The 7569-nt window shown below is 51.6% G+C and overlaps 1 long non-coding RNA gene across 1 annotated transcript; it reads right to left on the minus strand.

Moving 5' to 3' along the window:
- Positions 1-93: 93 nt before the first annotated feature.
- On the minus strand, positions 94-7129 carry LOC134420832 (uncharacterized). Its single transcript, XR_010028427.1, has 3 exons — positions 5147-7129; positions 1019-1107; positions 94-432 (listed from the first exon to the last, which is right to left on the minus strand). It is a non-coding gene; the product is annotated as an uncharacterized LOC134420832 (long non-coding RNA).
- Positions 7130-7569: the final 440 nt, after the last annotated feature.

The following is a 7569-nucleotide window of genomic DNA, read 5'->3' on the forward strand; positions in this document are numbered from 1 at the left end:
ATTATTAGTAGTAGTAGTAGTAGTATTAATATTACTATTATTACTATTATTACTATTATCATTATTACTATTATTTATTATTATCATCATCATCTTATTATAATCATTATCACTATAATTTTTTTTTTTTTTAATTTTTGCTTGTTCCTGTTGAAAAAACCCAAATTCAGGAGGAGCTGATGGGGAAACATCTCCCAGCCTGGAGCAGGATTATTACTGAAGCTTTACTGACTGAAAACAAAATCAAAAACGCATCAGAAAATTATTTTTTGGGATTTTTGGGAGTCTGGGCACTGCCAGGTTCGTTCCACCTTTTTTTCCTGCCTGGAGCTGACATCACAAACGAGAGGAGCTCACAAACAAACAGCAGAAAGTGAAGCTCCTGCTGCTGCAAGCTGAAATATTTTCCATTTCTCTGTTTTGAGCAGGCCCCTGCCAAGAGAAGGACAAAAGTCAGGAGGAGGAAAATGTTATTTTTCAGCTTGGAAGGTCAGGGTCTAAAAATAAGTGGAAAACATCTCTGGCCTGGAGCTGGGCTGGGGAGGTTTCTGAGGGGCTCTGGTGCATTTCTGGGGTGAAAATCCAAATTACAGAGGAGGCACAAGGAAAGCCTCAAAAACCTTCTCATTTCCATCACAGTTTGGGCCTCCAAAGGTTTATTTTCCCTGTTTTGAAATGCTTCCAGCCAGGGGGATGCAGGCAGTGACATTCCCAGTTTTAAGGGAATTTTAAGGCCATTCCTCCTTTTTTAATTCCCCAGGAGAAGATTTGTCCCTTCAGTGTGGTTTGGAAAACCTGCAGTGCAATTCCGTGCTTTCCTAGGATCCTGGGACCCAAATAAATCCCAATAAGCACAAATCTCAATAAACCCCAATAAATCCCAATTAAACCAAATAAATCTGAATAAACCTCAATAAATCCCAATAAATCCCAATAAACCCCCCAAAAAACTCCAAAACCCAATAAATCCCAATAAAATCCCAATAAATCCCAATGAAATTATGCTTGGAAGGCCAACCTTACTTGGAAGAACCATCCTGGTCCCAAGGTGCCAGTCCCTGCTGGTGACCCAGCCTTGCCATGGCTCAGATCCTATTAATAAAAGAGCTGCAGAAATAAAGGACAGAGTGAAAAAGTGAGGGGTGAAGTTAAAAAATTAGGAGTGAGGTGAAAAAATTAGGGATAAAGTGAAAAAATTAAGGCTAAAGTTAAAAAACTTAAGGCTGAAGTTAAAAAAAACGAGGCTAAATTGCACAACGGAGCTGTCTCCAGGTTTGATTCACTTTGCCACTGATGAAATGGAAAAATAAAAAGCATTAAACGATTTAACAAACAAATGAGTGCCTTGATTTGCTGAGGAATTGAGAGACACAAAGCAGAGTGCACAGGCTGGGGCTGCTCGGAGCTGGGACCAGCCCTGGATGGGTCATTGATGATGAACCCAGGGGTTCACGGAGTTATTTCTCATTTCTGCATCACTCTGCTGTTTGTCTCACATCATCACTGCTGCTGCTGCTGCTGCCCCATCATTAATTAATTAATGAGTGTCTGCAGGTCGTCAGCTCACCTCTGAGGGATCCTGTTGGGATCTGTTTGCTGGGATTGTTTTAGCAACGGATGGGACTGGGGTTTGAACAGGATCAAGCTGGAAAATCTGGATCTTGATATTTTTAAAATCTGGATCCTGATCTTTATAAAATCTGGATCCTGATCTTTTTAAATTCTTGTTTGTGCAGGCTTAGAGCAGCAGGATTTTGTCAGGTCTGGGGACAGGAAGGAGGCTCCTGCCTCCAGCTGCACTGCCCAGCTGTTCCCATGGGGGAATTGGGGAATTTGCACGTGGAGCACCCAAAGTGTGGAATACCTGAGCCCTGTGTCAGCAGGATCCTGTCCCAGCAGAACCCCTGGGATTCACGTGGGCTTCACCAACCCCAATCCTGGTGTCAGCAGGACCCTGAGAACACCTGGGATTCACCTGGGCTGGACCCACCCGTGACCAGCAGGCCCAGGCAGGTCGCCCAGTGTCCCCAGGCAGCCCCGGCAGGGACAGAGGGGACAGATCCTGGGGCAGGTGGGACCAGGAGGAGCTGTGTCCCATCCCTCCCAGTCTGCCCAGTAAGGAGCCTGCACAGGGGGGTGGGATGTGGGGATTGTGCTGGGGCCACCCCCTGGGAGCGATTCCTGGCACTGCCATGGCTGGGAGAGGTTCCCCAGGAGCGATTCCCAAATGAATGGCTGGGAGAGATTGCCTGGCACATCCATGGCTGGGAGCGATTCCCCAGGAGCGATTCCTGGTCCATCCATGTCCGAGAGCGATTGCTGACACATCCATGGCTGGGACTGATTCCCCATCCATGGCCAGGAGCAATTCCCCAGAAGCAATTCTCCAGGAGTGATTCCCGATTCCAGGCCCAACCATGGCTGGACCGATTCCCCAGGAGCATTCCTGCCCATCCATGGCTGGGAGCAATTCCCCATCCATGGCCGGAGCGATTCCCCAGGAGAGATTCCCCATCCGTGACTGGGAGTGATTTCCCAGGAGCATTGACGGCACATCCGTGGCGCAATCCCAGCCCCAGGAGCGATTCCCAACTCCAGGCCTATCCATGAATGGGAACGATTCCCCAGGAGCAATTCCTGGTCCATCCATGGCTGGAGCCATTCCCCAGGAGCGATTCCCAATTCCCAGCCCGTCCATGGCGCAATCCCAGCCCCAGGAGCGATTCCCCCAGAGCGATTCCCCATCCAGGGCCAGGAGCAATTCCCCAGGAGCCATTCCCCAGGAGTGATTCCCAATTCCCGGCCCGTCCATGGCGCAATCCCAGCCCCAGGAGCGATTCCCCCAGAGCGATTCCCCATCCAGGGCCAGGAGCAATTCCCCAGGAGCCATTCCCCAGGAGTGATTCCCGATTCCCGGCCCGTCCATGGCGCAATCCCAGCCCCAGGAGCAATTCCCCAGAGCGATTCCCCATCCAGGGCCAGGAGCAATTCCCCAGGAGTGATTCCCGATTCCCGGCCCGTCCATGGCGCAATCCCAGCCCCCGGAGGGCTCCCCGAGCCCCCGCAGGAAACCGCTCGCATTTTTTCCTGCACTATTCACGGCCTTCCCTAGCGGGGACAATAAAAGGTTCGGAGCTCGGGATTAACATGGTTCCTAACAATGAGCTGCTCCTCCTCCGGCGGCCAGCGGGAGCCCAGACACGCCGAGGAATCCGGGAAGGATTCCCTGGAATTGCGCTGGAAAATCGGGGGAGGCTGGGGATGTTTTGTCTGGGAGAGGTGCAAAGTGATGAGAGAGAGAAAAGCCATCGCTGCTTGCTGGGAATTGTTGGGACTTTCGTGCTCTGAGCCTTCAGCTTTTCCCACTCAAAGCCCTTTGGCTCTGATCTCCCCTTTTTTCTTTTTCTTTTTTTGGGATCTTCTCCTGCAAAACACTTCCCAGAGCCATAATGACAATAACACACATCTACTGCTCCGTGTTCCCAAAACCCTCTGGGACGGCAGAGCCTGGAACCAAAAGCTGTTTGAAGCAGCCTGGCTTTTCCTTTTCCCCTAAATGATGCATCCTACTGATTTCTGTGGGGAAACTCCTGGATTTGGGGAGCCAGGCATCTCAAATGATGCATCCCACTGATTTCTGTGGGGAAACTCCTGGATTTGGGGAGCCAGGGATCCCAAATGATGCATCCCACTGATTTCTGTGGGGAAACTCCTGGATTTGGGGAACCAGGGATCCCAAATGATGCATCCCACTGATTTCTGTGATTAAACTCCTGGATTTGGGGAGCCAGGGATCCCAAATGATGCATCCCACTGATTTCTGTGGGGAAACTCCTGGATTTGGGGAGCCAGGCATCTCAAATGATGCATCCCACTGATTTCTGTGGGGAAACTCCTGGATTTGGGGAGCCAGGCATCTCAAATGATGGGCATCCCAAGGGAACCCCAGAGATTCTCCATGCCAGGCCTTTGCTTAAGGAAAACCTGCCCAAATCTCCTGAACACACAGCAAAAACCAACTTTTCATTCATTTAATTCAAAACTAATCCCACTTCTCTTGCCTCTTCCTCCCACTGACTGCAGCAGGATCTGGTTTCCTCTCCCGATTTTCCCTTTTTCCATTAAAAAACCCTAAAGAAACCCAGCAGGAAGATATCTGGGATGATTTAACAGCTGGAAAAAGGCAAACGCAGCAATCAGGTCCTTTCAGGACACCAGTGATCAAAGAGGTGCTCTGTACAAATGATTGTGCAGCCAGCCCTTGGCAGGAGACGGAAACCTTCTCCCTGCTGGAAATGAGATTTGGGTTGTAAGGAGAGGAAGAAAGGATCGATCACCGTGGGTTGTGTTAATTCCCTTTCTCCCAACTGGAAATACTGAGTGGGACAGAGAAAAGGGGGGAAATAAATTGATTATTGAATGTAATATTCCCTGTCTCGTCTCAGGAAGAGATTAAATTCACTTAAATTCGCTTAAATTCGGTTTTAATAGGAGTCATTTAGCACTTGTGTGAGGAAAAAGGGCTTTTTCTTATCTAGGAAAATGGGGGAGAAAACCTTTCTGAATTACAATGAGAACTCTCCAGGAGAGGTGGGGATTTTTTGCTGTGGAATGGGGAGATTTGGGAAGAGCACAAAGAAAAGAAAACAGCAAATTTTCCATGCTGCTCTTTGAAGTGGTCTCGTTGCCCTTAGGCAAAATGAGAATCCCGAATAAGAAAATGGATTTAGTATCAAATTCTTCCTCTTCTGGGGGTGCTGGAGCAGAGCTTTGTCTCCATCCTTCTTGCAATGCTCTGCGTGTGGGGAAGGACGGGGACACCCTCAGGGTTCCTCACCCTGCCCTTTGTCCCTCTCCAGTTTCCTCCAATAAAAAGATGAATTTCCAGAGGAGAAAAAGAGGAAATTCCAGCCATAAAAACCTGCAGCAGTGGGAAACACTTCCATGCAGGAGAATCCTCCCAGTCTGGAGCTGCAGCTCCTTCCTGAAGGTAATTAATAAATCTAATTAAAAACAATTCATTAAAGAGGTTCAAACCAAGAGCTGCACTCGTGGAAATGCTCATTTCAGCCCCTCATGGCTTTTGGGACAGCCCCTGGCTCCCAAATCCATCTTTTTGCACCCCTCAGCTCCCCTCATCACCCACCTCTCCTCTCCCACACGTTTTATTTTGCTCAGCTTTGAGACGTTACAGATTCTTGGCCCCATCTGCAGATGGTGCTGCTTTGGACATCCTCGATGAGCTCAGAGGAAAATCCAGCATCATCCAGGCTCTGGGCTTGTTTTGGGGTTTCTGGTGGCTTCCAGAGGAATGGAAAATCGGCGTGTGCAGGCTCACAAGGGGCGGGAAGCTCTCCAGAAAGCAGGAGGATGGAGACTGACCCAAACCTCTGGAGTTTTCCAGAAAATCTCCCAGGAATGAACTGGCTCTGGAGAGAGCTGGCAGTGCCTCCTCCCGGCCCCACCCAGGGCTGACAAACAGCCCCAAGGGCAAAGCTGCTTTTTGTTTTTTGTTTTTCCATCACCATCTTCACGATCGTGGGCTGTGCAGAGATCCAGAGTCAGCTCTGGCTCCATCTGAGCTGCTCTTCCCACCCCAAAACTGCAAGGGCACAGGCTCGGCCTGATGGTGATGGTCCCAAATCCCTTTAACTTGAAATCCAGATGGAAACCACGTTGATCTGTGCATTTTTGCAGCATTCCCTCCATGAATTTCCAGCTCCTTTTGGCCAGCACAGGGTCAGGTTCTTTCCCTGAACATCCCCTGGAGCCAGAGCACGTTGGGTGCTCACCACGAGCCAGAGAAATCCCCACCAGGAGAGAGAATTCCAGGAGCTGTCCCTGAGTTCCAGCAGCCTCCTGGATGTCTCTGCAGCCCTTTCTGCACAAACCATTCTGCCCTGTTCTTCCAGGAAACTCTCCCAGTTCCAGGAACCCCACAAAGGCCCAGGTGGAGGAACGGGAATGGCAAAAGCAGCGTTTGTGCTGGCAGAGCTGAGTGTCCCGGACACAGAGCTGCTGAGGGGGCCGAGGCTTCCCAAGGAAATCAAAAATCCAGGCATGGCTTGGAGAGGGGAGCTCCTGGAAAAGAGGAAAGAAGGAGCCTGGCCCTGTAGACTCAGCAAAATCTGATCTCACAGCCTGAGCTCATTGCTGGCTCCCAGCACAGCGGGAACAGAGGCTGTTCCTGGGGAGCTCCAAGTCCTAAATCTCCTCCTAGAACAGGAGATTTTTGTCATTTCCAGCTGCAGGTGCCCCTTCCTTTGCTTGCTCTGTTGGGTTTTTCTTTCCCCAGCTGAGGTTTGTGGTGGAACAGGGAACAAGAAAAGGACAAAATGTGCAAGGCTTTACCCAAGGCTGAGCAAGGCCCAGCTTTCTAAGGCTGCATTAGTGGGAATTCATTTAAAACCCACAGAAAGGGCTGATCCCACAGCTTGGCCTGAGGGTGATCCTCATTGCCCTCACTTCCATCTCAGATTCCGTGAGGTGATTCCATTCCAGATTCCGTGAGGTGATTCCGTTTCAGATTCCATGAGGTGATTCCGTTTCAGATTCCGTGAGGTGATTCCGTTCCAGATTCCGTGAGGTGATTCCATTTCGGCCCATGAGGTGATTCCATTCCAGATTCTGTGAGGTGATTCCATTCCAGATTCCGTGAGGTGATTCCGTTCCAGATTCCGTGAGGTGATTCCGTTTCAGATTCCGTGAGGTGATTCCATTTCCGATTCCGTGAGGTGATTCCATTTTGGCCTGTGAGGGAGAAGCTGCTTGAGCTGTAAAAAAGCCCTTCCAATTTTTTGTGTTGGGATCCAAGGGTTGGCATTTGCGGGGGCAAAATAATTCTCTGTCTGTGCTGTATTTATGAAAGCAGCTGTCATACTCCAGCCTCCCCCTCTTTGTGTGCGTGGATGTGGCTGTGCGGACGAACCGTGACACAAAGTAGTCCCACAGTGCTAGGAGTGAGGAAGGCGAGAACGCGGAGGGATATCAGGTTTCGGTTGTGCAGCATCACGCGCTGCGGAGGGATCTCCCGGTGATGTGGCCGTGCCACATCAAGGCCCGGCAGAGGGAGAGACGCGGAAGGACACATGCAAGGTGCTGCAGTGTTCGCCTGCTGCGGTGCCGTGTATAGACCCGGTGGCGGCGGCAGCGGCGTGACAGGGCACGGGGATGCCGGCTGTGGCGGGACAGCGGCGTGCAGCGGCTCGGAACCGGGACCGGGCTCGGAACCGGGACCGGACTGTACCGAAGATGCGGCCACAGCGGTCGAGGCGGGGGGTGACGGCGGGGCCGTGGAGATAGACCTGCGCATGCGTGCGGCTGATCCCGGAAGCGGCGCTGCGGTTGGGTGAGGGGGCGCGGAGTGATATCCCTGCTGCGGGGTCGCGTCACTGTGTCCGCGTGGGGAGGCATGGCGGGCGCATGGCGGGCGCGTCCCTGCAGGCGGCGCGGAGCCCCGCCATCCCGCAGCTCTGAAGCGGGGCCCGTCCCTGCAGGCGGCGCGGAGCCCCGCCATCCCGCAGCTCTGAAGCGGGGGCCGCGGCTGCAGGCGGCGCGGAGCCCCGCCAT

Source organism: Melospiza melodia, chromosome 7, assembly GCF_035770615.1.
Source record: "Melospiza melodia melodia isolate bMelMel2 chromosome 7, bMelMel2.pri, whole genome shotgun sequence".
In the NCBI taxonomy this organism is placed as follows: domain Eukaryota; kingdom Metazoa; phylum Chordata; class Aves; order Passeriformes; family Passerellidae; genus Melospiza; species Melospiza melodia.